The sequence below is a fragment of the Euprymna scolopes genome, chromosome 35, assembly GCF_053919585.1.
Source record: "Euprymna scolopes isolate OS-2025 chromosome 35, ASM5391958v1, whole genome shotgun sequence".
NCBI classification, from domain to species: domain Eukaryota; kingdom Metazoa; phylum Mollusca; class Cephalopoda; order Sepiida; family Sepiolidae; genus Euprymna; species Euprymna scolopes.
Genome location: NC_136516.1, coordinates 60,692,059 through 60,710,879, shown reverse-complemented (window position 1 = coordinate 60,710,879; position 18,821 = coordinate 60,692,059). Strand labels below are relative to the sequence as shown.

Genomic DNA, 18,821 nt, shown 5'->3' with positions numbered 1-18,821 from the left:
TATAGTTTCAAGCGATGCCAGCTCCTATGGCATAGGAGCATGCATTTTACACAAAATGGATGATGGAAAAGTGAAAACCATAGCACATTCATCCCGATCACTTTTGCCAGCTGAAAATAACTACTCACAAATTGAAAAAGAGGCGCTAACCATTATATTCATGGTAAAGAAATTTCATTGTTGATAGTGTTTTATATTCAAATTGTCCTCATTTAGGTTTCTCATAGGTTTCTTGGAGACAAATAACCAAAGGATTAAATTTGGTTTGCAACAATAAAATTTCATTGTAATTTGCCTTCAATCCATGGCAATTCCATTGGATTATCTTGTAATTCATGAGGATTTTTTATTTGTTTGAGGAGTAACTTCAGTTTCCATGTCTTCTAATTCCATAAATCTATTTGTAGTAGTAGTAGTGGCTTCTGTTTGTGGTAATTTCTTTATATTATTTTGTTTTTTTGGTAGATGTATTTTTTGTTTGTTTTTCAAGTGTGTTTTTTTTTCACCACGGGAAGACATATTGGTGACCTGTGTTGTCTTTCTTTTAACTGATTTTGTTTTTCCTTAGTTTCGTCTTTTTCAGCATCTGCATAACGTACTGGTAATTTTTGTGGTCTTTCTTTTGATCGACTTTGTTTTCTTGGATGTTCTGATTTTGGTTGAGAATTTGTTTTATTGGTAACATTAGTTGATTATTTAATGGGAGGATTAATTTTTGATATGTTTGGTTTGATTTCATTTATAAATTTGGGCCAGTCATTTGGTCCCAATTGTAACGATTTGTTTATTAGTATTTCGTATTTGGAGTCTTGGTTAGTTATGTTGGATGCTTTACAACTTGAGAGTACGTCTTTTCCTTTATGTATCCATCTATTTTCCTGGCTTCGAGGAAGGAGATGTTTTTGGTATGTTTTATTGACATTACTTCCTTTTCTTTCTTCCAGATTCTGCATGCTCTAGCATAAGCAGGATGGTTTTCTCCACAATTTGCACATTTGCAATCAAGATTGCAATCATTGACAGTGTGGTCTGGATCTCTCTGGCCACATCCGCCGCACACTGCTCGTCCCCTACATGCATCCTCATGGTGCCCAAACTTCTGGCATTTAAAGCACCGAAGTGGGTTTAATATAAAGGGTTCAACTTTTTCAACATTGAACCCAATTTTGATTTCTTTTGGGACAGTGGGTCTATCGAACTGCATAATGTAAGTGTTTGTATGTATAGTTTGATTCTTTTTTTATTGTAATTCTTTTAACATTTATTACTCCTTGGTTTTTAAGTTCTTTTGTTATCTCTTCAGTAGTGCACATTGATAGGTCTTTCGATTTTACTACACCTTTGGATGTATTCAGATTCTTGTGTGCATAAGTTCTGATATTTATGTTGTGGAAAGTTTTCATTCCTAGGAGAAAAGTGGCATGTTTTTCTCTTTCCACTTCCACCAGTAGGGTTTTATTATTTTTTAAAGTTTTTATATTTTTGGGGGTAATATATGCCGATATAATTTTATGTATAATAAACGGTGAGAAGTCAGTTATTTTGGTTTCTTCGGTGAATTTCAATACAATAAATTTTGAGGATGTTTGATGTAGTTCATTATCTGAACTATCCGAGTCGACGTGTTGGCGCTTGGAGTGTTTATGATTGGCAATATATATATATATATATTTTAAATTCATTGTTTATGCTCCCCACCCACCTTGGAGTTCAATATTGGGGCATGTTAAGGGGGAAACCCATTCGCCTTGTCATGTCAGAACTACATAAACAGTATACATGTTCCAAATGGGAGCCATGACACCCATAATTCTTTAGTTACACAATCCAAGTCATTTGTGGTAACTCCCGGCACTATACAGCCATGTCATGACTTTAATCATTTGGCACATTTGACCCTAGCCACTGCCTTCTAACACATGGAAAAGAGGGAAAATATGTATATAGTTTATAGTGGTACAGGGTAGAAATGTATTTGTTACGGTTTAGAGGAAATTGATAGAAAAGTAGATGTGTTAGGGCTTGACGTAACTATCCGATTAATCGGATCGGGCCCCTCCGACCGCCTGTCTAGCCTTGTACGAGGCCAAAGTGGAGTGTTGCAACTGATATCTTTAATTTCCCAAGATATCAGTTGCTCAGCGACCAGGATCCTTTTCCAAGTCATTAGAGGTCGCCACCACGGCCAACAGGTGGCCCCTTTGAGAGGCTTTTACTCTCTGCAGAAGGACAATCGTGTATTCTAATGCCCCACGGACAGGGTTGGGAAGTAGGGAAGGAAAAAAAAAAAAAAAGAGAGGAAGGGGAAAGGGGCTGTTTTTGTTTTTGCAGAACATAATTAAGTTTTACAAAAGAGAATAGAAAACAAAAGCAGAAGTTTAATGTAGCTGCATTTAGTCTCAGGAAGCCACTAGCCAGCCTGATCTGGTAGCACTAGAAGAAATTTATTCAATTCATCCGGTTATATAGCGACAAGGTCGTAATTCCTGTGAGATTACAGAAATGAATACTCAAGGATTTCCATGTAGGACACCCAAGTATATCAAGAATGAAAAGCCTTATGCGCTCTTTCATTTATTGGCCAAACATGGATAAGGATATAGAAGGAAAAATCGGAGTGTAGAGGATGCGCATTAGCTATGAAAGCTCCTTTGACTCAATTCGGATCGTGGGCAAAACTGGACTGACCTTGGTCTAGGATTCATTTCGATTTTGCAGTATGACGAGATCCCTGGCGACACCAGATGATCTTGCTTTTCAAATAGAGGAAGAGAAGATGGGAGAGGGTGTTAGGGTCAGGAAGAAAAAGGAATACAGGGTCGTTTTCTGGTTTAGATTAGAACAACAATGCAAATTATTAAGGAAATAAGATCCTATCGAAAGGTACGTGGGGGGGATGCGGTCTTACTGGCCGACACCTATAGGAAATTAGGGTCAGAGGGGGCAATACAGACTCACCAGCCGAGAATGGTTGACTCATGGTAATAAATAGTTGTCGCTTATCACATCAGGGCCGGGGTGGGGTCTTTAAGAGAAAGACAAACGAGAATTTGTTTCGAGATAATGGCTGGTAAAAAATCTGTTAACAACGAAGAGGTTGTTTTTAAACCCTGTGGAGTGACACGGTCGACCTGGAAGTGACTAATTGTTGATAAGTAACACCTCAGTACAATGAGGGTTAAAAATTGGTATAGATAAAAGCCGAGAGAAGGAGTAGAAATTAGGGAATACAAATTGATACGATAAAAGAAAGAGAAAATGAAAAGAATAAAATAATGAGTTCACAAGAGAAGGAAAAGAATAAGATAATGGAAAAAAGAAAGAATAACTCCAAAAAGGTGGAAGGAGGAATTTCTGATTTGATAAAAAAACGATTGACTTTTTGGAGTTAGGGTCCAGAGTCCTTTTTTACTGACTGGCATCGAGACGTACACATCGCTCTCACCCCGCCAGGATGGGGGGGGGGGCGAAACCCTCATAAGAGCTAAGTTAAAAGCTCTTGTTCTTAGCTGGGAAATTGATTAGTGGAACTTAAGTATACAACCTGCATCATGAAACTTGAATCAAAGAACTCGACTAAACAAGTGTAAAACGATTTATGAATATTTGGTTTCGTTATATAAAAATGTCCCAGAGTTTTCCTTGTTTCTCGCTTGCCAGCCTGAATGAAGATACAGTTTGTTTCAGATATCCCCTGACGCCGGATGATGAAGGAGACAGACTGGACCCAGCACGAAGCCAGAGTGACGGCCGAAATCGACAATGTTGCCACACGGACTTAGGGATTGTGCCCTGGGCGGCAGAGGATATTTTCCAGTGACCAGTGAGAGTCTGGTCACCCTTGAGGGGTCCACCACTAGACAAGTAAGAATGTAGCCCTGCTGGGTTGCATCTATGGTCCTGTGAGCTGGGAGCAACGAACATGGCCAGAAGTACATCACAAGTATACTCCTGTGAACCAGGATAGCGACGGATGCGGCCCGGCCCCCGGAGAAGAGGGGGGTAAGCTTTATTATATTTGGTGCCGATGACTTAGGACATCACATCTCTGAGATGTGCATGAATGAGTAACCACGAACACAATTTTGAAGCGTCTGGAACTCAGTTTTCTTGAAAAAGAAAAACATTGGAAAAAAATAAGGAAAAAGGAAAATTGCACAGAAAAATGTTAAAAAAAAATCGGGAAAAAGAACGATTGAAAAGAAAACTTATTGAAAAGAAAAGAGAGACTGACATTGAATTTATCGGAAAGAAAAGAAAGATTGAAATTGAACTTTGAAGGCATGGCTAAAAACATAATAGCCAGCCATCAGAATGCATGAAAAAGCTATGCTGCAAGGAACAAGGAAGACGACGAGAGACAGAGAGAAATAGAGATGGAAAGAAACGAAGCAGACGATAAGAGAGGTAAGGGCAGATTTTTATTGGTTCCTATTGCTTCGCTCAAAATTTTTTTTTTATGTGCGTTGTCAGTGTGGTTTTCTTGATCAAGTCTCCCATAACGAAAGTTTTGTCTTAATATGCAAAGTATTGTTGATTTTTCTTCCACTCCCAAAGGAAAAAGTTAAAATGAAATATGTATTCGTTAGACTGGTTGATATGCCGTCGTTGTATAAGAACGGACACGCATATGTTGTCACTGATAAGAGAGAGAGAGAGAGAGAGAGAGAGGCAAGTCCCCTTAAAAGGGATAGCAATAAACAAATTTAGTAGACACGAGGAGAGAGGGGGGTAAGCTATATTATACTAGCAGGACCGCTAGATAGGTTCTACTATCTCATTGTTGTAGACAGCTTATCTAAATGGCCGGAAGTATTAAAATGTAAGGATCTCACAATTAAGGTAACTATCAACTTCCTGTATGAACTATTCGCTAGGTTTGGAGTAGTAGACTGCATTTTTACAGACAATGGAACGCAATTTACGTCTACCGAATTTAAACATTTTTGCGAGGATCATCTAATCAAGCATATAACCATTCTGCCATACCACCCAAGAAGTAATGGACAAGCAGAGAAATTCGTTGACACATTCAAGAGAGCTCTGAAAAAAGCTAGTGGGTTGCCGACGGATAAGTCACTCCAACAGTTTTTACAAGTCTACAGAGTCACTTCGAATGCAAACATCGAAATGTCGAAGACACCTGCTGAGGTTATGTTCGGAAGCAAGGTTAGATCGATTTTTCACAAGTTGTTAGTAAACCAGGATAGGCCAAACCTAAAAAAAACGATCACAAAAAACGGTATAAAGTTGGCGAAAGAGTCTTCTACAAGATTCACAAAAATAATAAGACTTTCTGGGAGTCCGGCATTGTTGAGAAACAAATAGGCAACATGCTCTACATGATTAAGGAACCAGACTTCGTGCACAAACGTCACACTAACCAAATTCGGAAAAGATACTCGAACAGTGAGGTAACCAGATCACCCGAGGAGGACATCAAAGACAGTGTTTGATACGTTTCAGGCGCTGTCTATCGCCCAGCTTCCATACTCCTTTGTCTATTAGCTAGGCATAGAGGTCGAATCACAGGGAGTCGACAGACCTTCAGTGGTCGATCTTGTTTCCTGACTAGGGCAATGAACGCCGTTTTTCCCACTCCCTACACATCCCATCCCCTAAACTGGGCAGTTGGGAGTGCTTGAATGCCATAATGCCAGTACAAGTAGATTGGGTTGACCATCGTCTGATGGGTTGAAGGTACCGGATAGACAGTTCCTGGCTGCTGTTCCCGACTGGTAGTACAGGGGCCCTAACTCTTTGGTAAGGCTTAGAGAGGCTGCTCCATCAACAGTTGTATAATATTGGGTTGTTTGTAGTGCCATGTCGCACATGGAAAGGGACCCTGCACTCATCCCCGGTGGGCTATCCAAAGGCCACAATCCTAGTAGATGGCAGGACAACTGATGGTCTGCTTATGTTGCATGTTTTGTTCTGCATAACCACTTGTTCAGCATCCCTTACCCAAACTGAAACACTTAGAAAAAAAAAAAAAAAAAAAAAAAAAAAAAAAAAATGACAGTACAATCAAAAATTACGCTAAAACCAGGCCCAAACTTAAACAAAACCAACCTGCCTTCTCCCTTGAGGCTTGCATTTACTAACATCCATGGGCTTAGAACTAATTTAAATGATATTGAAGCATTTCTCCTAACAAACACCCCGGATATCTTAGCACTAAGTGAGACTAACCTACACGCCTCCATTCCCTCTAACTACTTTAACATGCCTGGATATCTCCTACTCTGCTGTAAGGACTCTGACAGACATATGCACGGGCTTGGAGTTTATATTCGGAACACCCACCTTTTGACTAGACAAACTAAACTAGAATCGTACAATCAAGCCTTTATGTGCTTTAGACTTAACATGCAACATAACATTAGCTACTTTTATTTTCTCTACCGCTCTCCCTCGGCCCAGAACTGTACCCTAATAAACAAAGTCTCTGACAGCATAGATGCAGCACTTTCCCTCGACACTAGCGCACAAGTGCATGTGTTTGGTGACTTCAATGTCCACCACAGCAACTGGCTTGGATTTTCTACTCACACAGACACAGCTAGTATGACTACATATAACTTCTCTATATCTCATTCCCTATCACAGATGGTTAGTTTCCAATCCGTTTCCCAGACCAGCAAGAACAACACGCATCACTTCTAGATCTGTTTCTGACCACGGTTCCGGATGACTGTAACTAATACCCACAGCCCACTTGGGAACACCGATCATGCAGTGGTAATAGTTGAAATAGCCCTAAACTTTAGAGCCAAAACTGAAGAGCCACTGCTCACAATAACGAGATATAAAAAGGCTGACTGGGAAGCCATCAGGGATCTCATCAGGGCCGCCCCATTGCAAAATATCTTTTCACTTCCTGCTGAACAGGAAATGAGACCACTGAATGGTTCAAAACAGCAATTGAAGCACATGTTCCCACACGGAAATTTTATAGCAAGCCCCCACTCTCCCCAATGGTTTACTTCTACTTGTGCAGCCGCCATCGCGCAAAGGCAGCATGCATACCGCAGATTTAACCGACATAAGTCCAGTTCAAACAGGCAGAAGTATATAGAAGCCAGAAGTAACTGTAAGAAAGAAATAGCGACAGCTAAGAGAGAATTTACTGAAACCACCAAAAAAACGCACTGAAGCACAGAAATTAGGGACCGGCGACTTCTGGAAAATCTACAACAGTGTAGCAAATAATGGGCAATCAACAATCCCCCCACTATCCAACAATCATGAGGTTGTTTGCTCTGTAACTGAGAATGCTTGCCAGTCAGTTTGCCTCCAACTTCACACTGAACCCTGCCAACCAACCCCTCCCTGACTTTCCTTTGTGGACAGACGCCACACTAGACGATCTGAAAATCACCCCTTCTTAGGTGCATGCTATTATAAGAAATCTTGACACTTCAAAAGCAAGTGGACCTGATCTCATCCCGGCTGTGCTATTAAAAAAGTGCTCCGCCGAAGTAGCTCCAGTTCTCTCCAAACTTTACAACAGATGCCTTAATGAATCTTGCTTTCCTGCCTGCTGGAAAACTGCTTCTGTAATACCAGTTCTCAAGAATTCTGGCGAAAGAACTGACCCAGTAAATTATCGCCCCATTAGCCTCCTCACTTTTTGCGAAAATATTTGAGACAATAATTAAGCAAGCTCTAGTCCATCACCTTACAGATGCTAAACTTCTGACTGACAAACAATATGAATTTAGACAAGCCCGTTCAACAGCAGACATCCTAACTGTAATCTCAGAATGTATATACTGGGTAGAGCAGTAGCTCTAGATATATCTAAGGCTTTTGACAGGGTATGGCATGAAGGTCTTCTCAGGAAAATCAGATCATATGTTATCACTGGAATGATAATAATACATGACATAATAAAATCCTTCTTAGATAAGAGAAAAATCCAGGTTGTCCTCGACGGTCGTACATCTAAACAATATGATATAAATGTGTGAGTGCCTCAGGGGTCTATCCTGGGACCTCTATTATTTCTAATATTCATAAATGGCCTCTCTGACAAAATTGTCTGTGAGATGGGTATATATGCTGATGTCACCACACTCTATAAACATACGACAGTAAAACAAATGAACACATATCTAAAGAAATGGCAGAAGCACTAGAGGATGACCTCCGATCTGTAGTGGAATGAGGACATAAATGGATGGTCACATTCAATGCTGCCAAGACTAAACTTGTTTCCTTCAATAATTATAAGAAACCTTCTCTACCACCAATAGCAATGGCCAATAACTCTTTATCTGAAAGTACATCCTTTAAATTCCTCTGCCTAACGCTCTCAGGAAACAGGAGTTGGAACAATTACATCGAGAGTATCGCCAGGACCACTGCGAAGAAGGTAGGTTTTCTCTACCGTGCTAGAAAGATACTAACGCCTGAAAGTATCCTATACCTCTATAAGGCCACCATTCGCCCATGTATGGAGTATTGTTGTCATATTTGGGCTGGTGCATCTACCACTAGTCTCTCGTTCCTAGACAAGGTTCAAAAGAGAGTCACCAATCTGATAGGTCCTGAACTGTCATCTAAACTTCAGCCCCTGTCCCATCGACGAAATGTTGCATCCTTCTGCCTTTTCTACAAGTACTTTAATGGTGATTGCTCTGACGAACTGCAAGCACTTGTGCCCCCTCGACGTAAATACCCTCGACAAACCCGACAAGTAGCTAAAGCCCACCTCTTCACAGTTGAGATCCCTAGATGTAAGAGAGCCTTCTACTCCAGTAGTTTATTCCCCACGACAGCTAAACTTTGGAATTCCCTGTCGGGTTCCAGCTTCCCCAACTGTACTGACATGCAGAGGTTCAAGTGCAACGTGAACCGACATTTTGCTGCTTAACTCCCTACACAGTACCCCTGATGCCCATGTCCCTGATAGTAGCCCCTTACAACAAAGTGGCAATATGCCTTGTTTGGGATGAAAATGCAATAAAAAAAAAAAAAAAAAATCAAAAAACAAAGACAGCTCCGGAGAACAGAAGATTAAACAGAAAACGGAAATCAATAGAATTCATTACGGTGAACCCAAGAAAAAAACGTTATTAATCCCAGAAGGGATATTTTCAAACGGGGTTGTCATACCGGCCTTCTTTGAACAGAGGAATTTACACCGATTAGCACTATAGTGTTAGTAATTCCAATACCGGTGAGAGAGATGTGACTGCACTTCAACTGCTAGCCGAGTGCACAGCTGATATACACACTTTCCTATCTTTGTACATTATTGTTAATACACTTGTTCCTTAACCAAACCTCGACTTGATTGTTCTTATTTTCACTGTTGTTCCACAACACGACAGTGACAATCCATTTTTGGCCACATTCTGCTACATACAAATTGGAGGTCATTTTCTAAAGATTTTTCTATTATTTTACTGGTGGGAGGATTCAATTTACTCTTATGCCAATGAGGTATGAACATAGAGCTTAAAATAATACTTGTGTTGATATGTCAGTAATGGATCCACTTAAACATTATTCCTACCATACCAAAGCATTACAAAAATTGTTTGTTTTTTTAATTAGTTTCAACTTTTTTTTTCTTTTTCTACTTAGGAGTCACCACTTATCAAAGCCCAAAGGCCACTCGAGGAAAGTAAGATGGTAGTGTAGTAATCGTTAATAGTGTAAATTGGGTATAATTTGATTATTTACGGCGAGAGCTCAAGAAGAACTTGTTTACATTGGATTTGAAGCCTATCATGTTGTATTCAACTGGGAAGCAGGCCAGTGGAACAGTGTTCCACAGGCTGGTACTTCTGGGAAAGAAGCTTTGTTCATAGAATCTGCATTTAGATTTAAGCACAAATAGAGAGTGGAGACAATCGTACATAGTGATTGTAGATAGTGAAGTGTTTTTTTTGTTTTTTTTTGTGAAGTTTAGCAAGGGGGAGGTCACAAATTGGAGTTCAGTCAGGCATTTGCCATGAAAATAGCAACAGAGCAGATACAGGCTCACAACATGCCTCATCTATGAGAAAGAGGATACAGCAGGGAAGAGAAAACGGCACCACCTGCTAGATTTTGAAGCCAGTTTTGAACTCTGTCAAAGCAGGATGCCGAGCAGCTTTTGCCAAGATGTGGTTACAGCATTTCATTTTAGGGCATATCTGGCTCTTATTTAGAGAGGATTGCATCGACAATGTTATATCTACTAAAGCAGTAGAGTGATCCAACCATTTTCCAGTGATTCTATCAACAGATTTGATGTATGCATTCCATTTCAGATCAGGAATGAAGGTCAATCTCTTAAGCTTGTCAAGACATGGAGCTTCCCCAAGATGAGATATTTATTTCAATTGGGGTGTGATGGCAGTCAGAGCAATTATAATGAGAGGAGAGAAGCTTGGTTTTCGATGCATTAAAATTAGCCCCTCCCCCCCATTGCACCTGTTCTCAAGATCAGAAAGGAGAAACAGAAAATTTTTTGAAGTGTTGCCATAGATTGTGGTGTCATCTGCATAAATGTCTACAAATAATCTAAGAATGTGATTTGAGAGATCATTGATGAAGATCAGAAAGAGAGATGAGCCCAGGATGGAACCTTGAGGGACACCAGCGTTAATGCTATGAGTTTCTGATTTCTGTCCATCAACAACTACTCTTATAAGACTAGCAGAGAGGAATGATTTAATAATTGAGAGAACATTTCCAGCTATTCCATAGCTGACTATCTTGTGAAGTAGACCTTTATGCCATACTTTAATGTCAAGAGCAATTGCTCTAGAAAGGAAGCCCCTGTGGAGAGATTCATTAATCCTGTGTGATATTAGTACATCAGCTGTAGATCTTGCAGAATGAAAACCATATTGCATGTCACTGAGCAGGTTATTTTTACTGAGGTGGTTGTCCACTTCTGTTTATCAGAAATTGATTCATGACGCACAGGAGTCAGATTGGTCTGTACTGAGAGGCAAATGACCAATTTCCAGAATTTTTAAATACACAGCAGACTGATGAAGTTTTCCAGGGAGTTGGGAAGTATTTCTCCTTAAGATAACATTCAAACAGCTTTGTAAGTATGGGAACTATTTCCAGTTGAAGCTATTGCATGTTACTGAGAGGTTATTTCTGCTGAGGTGGTTGGCTATTTCCCTATTTAAATCAAATTCCAGCAAATTACTCATGACACACAGGAGACTGATTGGTCTGTATAGAAAGGGAGATGATTTATCTTCAGAACTTTTAAATATGGGGACAGACAGATGAGGTTTTCAAAGATATTGGGAAGTATTTCTCCTTAAGACAACGCTTAAACAGCTTTGTAAGTATGGGAGCTATTTCTGTTTGAAGCTTTTGGAGCACTATGATTGGAATGCTGTCAGGGCTAGTTACTTTACTGGAATAAAGGTTTTTGATGAACTTGGCAACATCACACACAGATATTTGTATGTTGCATAGTGTGCTTTCAGTCACAAAAAAAAAAAAAAAAAAATATAGTGTGTAGCCGGCTATGGTCAAAAAGGGTAGAACTTGTTGCAAAGTCCTTAGCAAAGAGTTTTGCTTTGTCAGATGCTGTTGAAATTACCTCGGATCCATTGATGATGGTAGGAATAAAGAACACACTTCTGTTTAGGACCCCGTTTGTCATTCATCAAAACTGGCGGGAACCAAGTCGCTGCTCAGCTATGAGCATTATATTCATATACCAATACTCCAATCATAAAACGCTTAGGATAATTATAGATTTAAAAGTAGTTCTACTAAAATAATCATATTTTAAGAATAAAAGCATTTTAATGTTCTCAAAATACCACTATTTTGTTCAGAAATGAATATCCTTTCACATTGTTTAAGAATAATCAACATGGTATATTTGAAAAGTTTTTAGGAAAGTAGTGATCAAAATGTTATTTCTATTAAACAGCTATTTTGAATCCAATTTTCTTTTGACCCCCCCCCCCACATAGTGCTTAAAAGCTCAATACCACTCCTGTATGAGTAATTTTGTCATAACATTTGGAAAAAAAATCATACAAAAACATTAATCTCACTTGTTGGTAGGGCACAAAATAAACTGGCACATTCTTTGTCTTTAAAATAAAAATTCTTATAATTGTCTTTAAAAAAATAAATAGATAAATAAAAAGGCAGAGGATTTATTTCCGATAGAAAAAAAATTGGTTAATTGCCCTAAAACATTAGAATAGCCCTAAAATCCAAGATACATTAAATATATGTTTGATGGGACCTCATAGCGGGCTATCATACAGAAGAGATCAAACAACCCCGCTCTCACTTACAAAACAGTCAGAATCTACCTTCACTTCCTCCAAACACCCATGTCAAACACTCTAGCAGAAATAACAGACATATGCCTTCCATACCCCTGCCAAAGTGCATTTCCACTCTCTTGCTTTCACTATTTATGCCATCCACCCTCTGAAAAGTAAAACTAACAGAAATGAAACAATTAAGAAAATCATTTTGGCAATAATCAAGAGCACATGGCACAAAAAAACATTTTAAAAATTAATTTGAGTTAACGACAGCCGGCAGGAAAGACACAGAAAGTCTGGTGTCACATTAACAGCGCTGCAATGAGAATCCATGGTGTAATTACCCCAAAGTCCATGAGACTAAGTCAATCCACAAAGACTGGACAGTAAGGGAGAAACTGAATGCATAGTTCACTGTCTGGCACAAAGATGCAGAGAAGTTGTTGCTGTATGGCACAAAGATGCAAAAGATGTGGATACCTTGCATGAAATAAAAGAACTGATCTACTGCAATGCCATGAGGAATTACTCAGAGAAAAACCTATGGAAATACTTATTGGAGAGAGAGTCGATGCTAATCCCATCGGAAGGTATATGAACAGTATTGTTTTGCATAGAGTTTTTGGAAATATTCAGAATTGGAAATGTTACTTATTTTGGACATTTTATTTTTATCTGAATACCACATGTATCAACCAGTTAAGTACTTTCTTTTTTTTTTTAAGTGTTTTCTATTTCCCCTCCCCATCACCAGTGGATAGCCAAGCTATATCCATATAACATTCATGTTTAAATATGATTCTTATTTTTTTGAACTTCAGTAATTATTTCTTATGAACGTGGAAAAGAGAAATATTTTATTCAATGACTTCTGTTTATCTCTCTATCGGGCCATCGAGTATTGTATGAAGATTCTTTTGGGGAGATTGAATCCTTTTATCTAATAAAAGCATTTTTCATATATATATATATATATATAAGCTCTTTGTGATTGTTTTATCGTTTTTACCATCCATGTGCTGTACTTGTTTTATAAGGATACCAATCTAAAGCAAGATAATGTATCATATTTCCATTCTTTTTTATTAATATGTTGCACAAATGTGGGGAGATTCTGACAGTGTTGTAGAATCACAGATTCTGCACACTTTGCCTTACCTAAGTTTCTCTTGGCTCATATCGTTACATAGAACATTCGTCTGGGAAATAGTGGTACAATATATATGTTTTTGTTTTATGCATTTTTTCAAGGTGTTCAAATGTAATTACCAAATAAAAAGGACAATCATATTTTTTAAAGGCAGGTGGGGGCAATTTAGCAAAAGATTTTAATAATAATACCAAAATCTTGCAATATATTTATTTTTAAATAGTTCTATACCATTTCAAGTTAAAAATGATAATCAACTTCAAAATGGACTTATTTCCAAATGAAAAAATGAATCACTTCAAAATGGACCAGTCAACTTCAAAATGAGAATTAATATAATACAAATAAATTTAATTTTTATTCTATTATTTTTACTTCAAATACATACAAAATAATATAAACGCTCCAAAGAAATTTAAAATTTAATATCTAAGCTAATTACAGAGGGAAGTAATCCTATTCCAGATACGAAGTTAGTGCATGTCTCAAGGAAAATATTAATGGCCTCTGAGATCATCACTTCTAACTTAAGTTGTTAAGACCCAATCCCAACAATTGAGTCTGTCATACTTCTTTTTATGTTAGCTTTTATGACTGAACAAACCTTTTTAATAGATTTTAACATTGACTATAGGGGGTAAGTCTTAAAATTTGGTTTTGTGAAAATTCATCCTCCCCTATAACTTCTTCAACTGAAGTATGACAAAGGATATTATCAATAACTAAGATAACACCCCTTTCATAAATTTCATTTGCTTTTTTAATGGCACTCCCTGATTCATTCTTTTGCATCCTCTTTATTTTTGAAAGAGCCTCTTCTAATTTTATGATGAATTAATCCATTTGTTACTAATGCACCCAATAACTTGGATGTTATTTTCCCTGGATCCGGCTGTGATTATATAGAGCACATTGTTCATTTTTTTTTTTAGAGCAACCTTCTCTTCTTAAAATATAAAGATTAAAATTGGTTTCATCCATATAAAGTTTTGACAGACTTTGGGACTGAAATTCTAATAAATCTACTGCGTAATCCTTTCGTTTCACCTTATTGATATTATTGGCAGTTTCTGGTTCATAATGAACCGCTTTTAAAGTAAAGGCCATAGAGTCCTAGTGTGTTTTTATGCACTCTTTTCTTACATGAATCTCATAATTTTTTATTAACTTATTTGTGATGTGCTGGAGTGTGACCCCAGGAGAGCCTTCAATTAATTCGGCCATAAAATTCTTCTGCTTTTGTGTAATTTTATATTTTCTTGTTCTTCCCCTAGAATCAATCTTATCAGCAACTTGGTGTATCCAATGGTATGCTGTTAGCAGAGGTCCACCAATTTTTCTTGTCAGCGCTTTCCAAATTCCTGCTATGGCATGTGCAGCTAAAATCTGGGTCTTTTTTTCAACGGCCACAGTTTTCATCAAGTCCTCTTTGGAGCTGTAGAGGTTTCTCCAGCACGAAACATCATTTTTGCCGATACAGGACTTTCTCCTCTTACTTTTATGGTAGGTTCACCCAATGCTTTTTTAGCCTCCAAGCTGTTTGTATTTTGGGATTTTTTTCATATATATATATATATATATATATATATTAGTAAGGAAAGTGATTGGTCGTCTTCATTATATATATATATATATATATATATATATAATGAAGACGACCAATCACTTTCCTTACTCATGGGGCAAGTTAATTCAAAAAGAATTATTAATTTACTAAAAAGAAAAAAACATCTCAATTTGAATTTATTGTTCTATTTAGAAGTTGATTGTTTCTCATTTTGAAATTGATTAATCCATTTTGAAGTTGATTACTATTTTTTACTTGAAAATAAGTCCATTTTGAAGTTGATTATTATCATTTTGAACTTTAAATAGCATAGTATTAATTTCAGTTTCTTGTACATAAAAGGCATTACAATTAATTTTGAGTTCTCTAACTTCTTTTTTTTTAATAGCTATAGGGTGGAATGATAAAATTGTTGCTCTAGAAAAGATGACATGATTACATTTCCATTTGATGAAACCAGGTATTCTTTTTTTGTTGCATACCATCTACTAGTTGGCTAGTTCTGTACAAATCCTAAGAGCGATAGGAGCCTTCTATCAGGTTTGAAAGTGACACAATGTGAAGGCATGAATGATAAAAAACTTCGTTGTATCAGTGAAGATAAAAATGAAATACAAAAGGTCTTCAGATGTACCTCTCCACCGTACTATATATCGATACTCTATGGCTGACTGGGATAGCTTCCGTACATTCATATCTGATCTACCTCTCCATTCCATGTTTAAAAAGGATGTGTCTTCTATAGTATCAGATCTGACCGAATAGTTACTTGTAGGCATAGACCAATTTATACAATCCAAAAAATTTCAACAAAAACCTAACAACCAGCCATGGTTCTCCCCTGAATGTGCCGCTGTCATCGGGCACAGAAATCACTTTTTCCATAGCTACCAATGTAATAGATGCACTGAGACTAAAGCTGCTTTCAGGACCGCCAGCAACCACTGTAAAGGAGTAATAAAAAATGCAAGAGAGCTATATGCTCAATCCGTTAAATCCAAAGTAGCTGAGCAGCGGCTTGGTCCCCACCAGTTCTGGCAAATAGCAAATAGGATCTTGAACAGAAGTGTGCGTTCTATCCCAACCATTATCAATGGACCAGAGGTCATCTCGTCAGCATCCAACAAGGCCAAACTATTTGCCAAGAACTTTGCAGCAAATTCTACCCTATGCGACGAAGGCCATCAACTCCCCATATTTCCTCCTATAACAGACAACACGCTAAGTAACATACAAATATCTGTGCGTGAGGTCGCCAAGCTAATCAAGAACCTTGATTCCAGTAAAGCAACTGGTCCTGACGGTATTCCAATTACAGTGTTAAAAAAGCTACAACCAGAACTTGCCCCCATACTTACCAAACTGTTTAAGCGTTGCCTTAAGGAGAAGTGCTTTCCAACACCCTGAAAAACCTCATCAGTATGCCCGGTATTTAAGAATTCAGGTGATAAGTCATCTCCCTCTCAATACAGACCAATAAGTCTCCTGTGTGTCATGAGTAAGTTGTTGGAATCCATATTAAATAGAGAAGTAGTCAACCACCTCAGCAGAAATAACCTTCTTAGTGACATGCAATATGGTTTCCGTTCTACTAGATCTACAGCAGATATGCTAACAGTTATATCCCATAGGATTATCAAATCTCTCGACAAAGGCTTCATTTCTAGGGCAATTGCTCTTGACATATCAAAGGCCTTTGATAAGGTATGGCATAAAGGCCTACTTCACAAGATTTCCAGCTACGGGAAAACTGGAAATGTTTTCTCTATCATTAAATCATTTCTCTCTGATAGGCTCATAAGAGTAGTGGTTGATGGGCAGAAATCGGAGGCTCACAGTATTAATGCTGGAGTCCCTCAGGGGTCCATCCTGAGCCCAACTCTCTTCTTGATCTACATCAATGATCTCCCAAAACACATACTAAAATCATTCATTGACATCTATGCTGATGACACGACTATCCATGGTAACACATCAAAGGCCGTAAATGACAATGTTCTCTCTGATTCTCTCTCCTCAGATCTTGAGCGTGTGGTACAGTGGGGGAAGAGGTGGCTGGTTACCTTTAATGCATCTAAGACCAAGCCCCTATCATTACATCATAAATGCATCTGGCATCAATTGAAATGAATGGCTCTCGTCTAGGGGAGGCCCCATGTTTTGATAAACTTCTAGGTTTGACCTTTACTCCTGATCATGGAACACATACATCAAGTCTGTTGCCAAGGTCGCTGGGGAAATGGTGGGATCCTTCTACCGCTCCAGAAGATATCTCACTAATGATGCAATTCTCCATCTATATAAAAACCAAGTATGTCCCAGGATGGAATACTGCTGCCACATCTGGGCAGGAGCTGCTAAAAACAACCTATCCTGTCTTGACAGAGTACAAAATAGACTTTGTGGCTTAGTGGGGGATGCCCTTTTCTCTTCCCTGCAACCTCTCTCCCACAGAAGAGACGTTGTGAGCCTGTCTCTGTTTTATCATTATTTCCACGGCAAGTGCTCATCTGAGCTCCATTCTCTGGTCCCCCCCTCGTCAATCTTTCACAAAAAACACCCGACTAGCAGAAACCACTGTCAATAATTTTCCCCACTCTTTATCCGTGCCTAAATCAAAACATAGATTCCATGAACAAAGCTTCTTTCTTAGAACTGCATGCCTGTGGAACTCTCTGTCGCTTGCCTGTTTCCCTCCCGACTTCAACTTGGATGTCTTCAAGTCCAACACAAACAAATTCCTGATGAACCGCCCCCTTAAGTAATGACACTTTATCAAATCTCCAATACTATTACTACGACACTGTCCCATTGATTACTGTACACACAATAACCCTTATCCCAGAGTGGCTTCTGGGCCTTGATAAGTGGTGACCTCCATGTAAAAAAAAAAAAAAAAAAAAAAAAAAAAGAAACAGGCGAGATCAGAAATGCACCACTGTAAAACTCATGCTCTCTACTAATCCAACTTACGACAATAGGACCATTGCCAGCACCCTTAAAAAGCAAATCCGGATGGTTCAACGAGGTTTTCTTGCCACGGTTATGGTCTTTGGTGTGGTTTCAAGTGAGGGCCACATAATGCCACCTTATATTTTCAAAGTTGGCTTAAAAGTGAACACCAAAGTGTACCTGATTGTGCTAAAGAGCGTGGTGATCTCCTAGTGCAATCAGGTGGCCACTGGCAAACTCTGGGTTTGATAGCAGGACTTGGTGACAGCCCAAAAGTCCAAATAGACCGAGGCTTGTCTTTGTACCCTTCTTTCACTGGCCCCTCCTCTCACAACCTGAACCTGCTGGACTACTTCATTTGGTTATGCGTCGAGAACATCACCAACATGACTTCCCACAACACCAAAGCCAGCTTGATCACTGCCATCCGCTGAGTATTCGCCTAGCTCCCACCAACACTTGTGGAAAAGGCATACTCCCAGTATCCGACCTGTATCAAGACAGTGCTTGAGGCTGAAGGTGACTACATTGAATAGATGTCAGTTCTACTTCATAATCAAGTTAGTTCAACTGTATCTGCCTAGGTCAACCCATCCAGTGACCTAGATTATTAAGAATTGCCTTGATATCCAGGTGACTAGCTTTTTCTAAATTCCATTGTGCAATCCAGGTTAATCCAGGTTAATCAAAAAATTTATCTGTACTTAAATTTTTTTATTATAAAATACAGCGACTATATACATACTCATATGAGGAGCATTCCAAAAATAATACCTCCTATATTTTATTTTGTCCAAATGGATCAGAGGCGATTGCAAATTGCATTCTTATAAGTGAACATGCATTCATGACCTGAAAGTTTCATCTTTTTGATGCAGATATTGACATTATGAGA

The 18,821-nt window shown here is 38.5% G+C and overlaps 1 protein-coding gene across 1 annotated transcript in view; it reads right to left on the bottom strand.

The window, feature by feature from the left end:
• The window catches only part of LOC145259875 (solute carrier family 49 member 4-like), a 50,177-nt gene that overhangs the window by 4,892 nt on the left and 26,464 nt on the right, over positions 1–18,821 (bottom strand). The window lies entirely within an intron of this gene.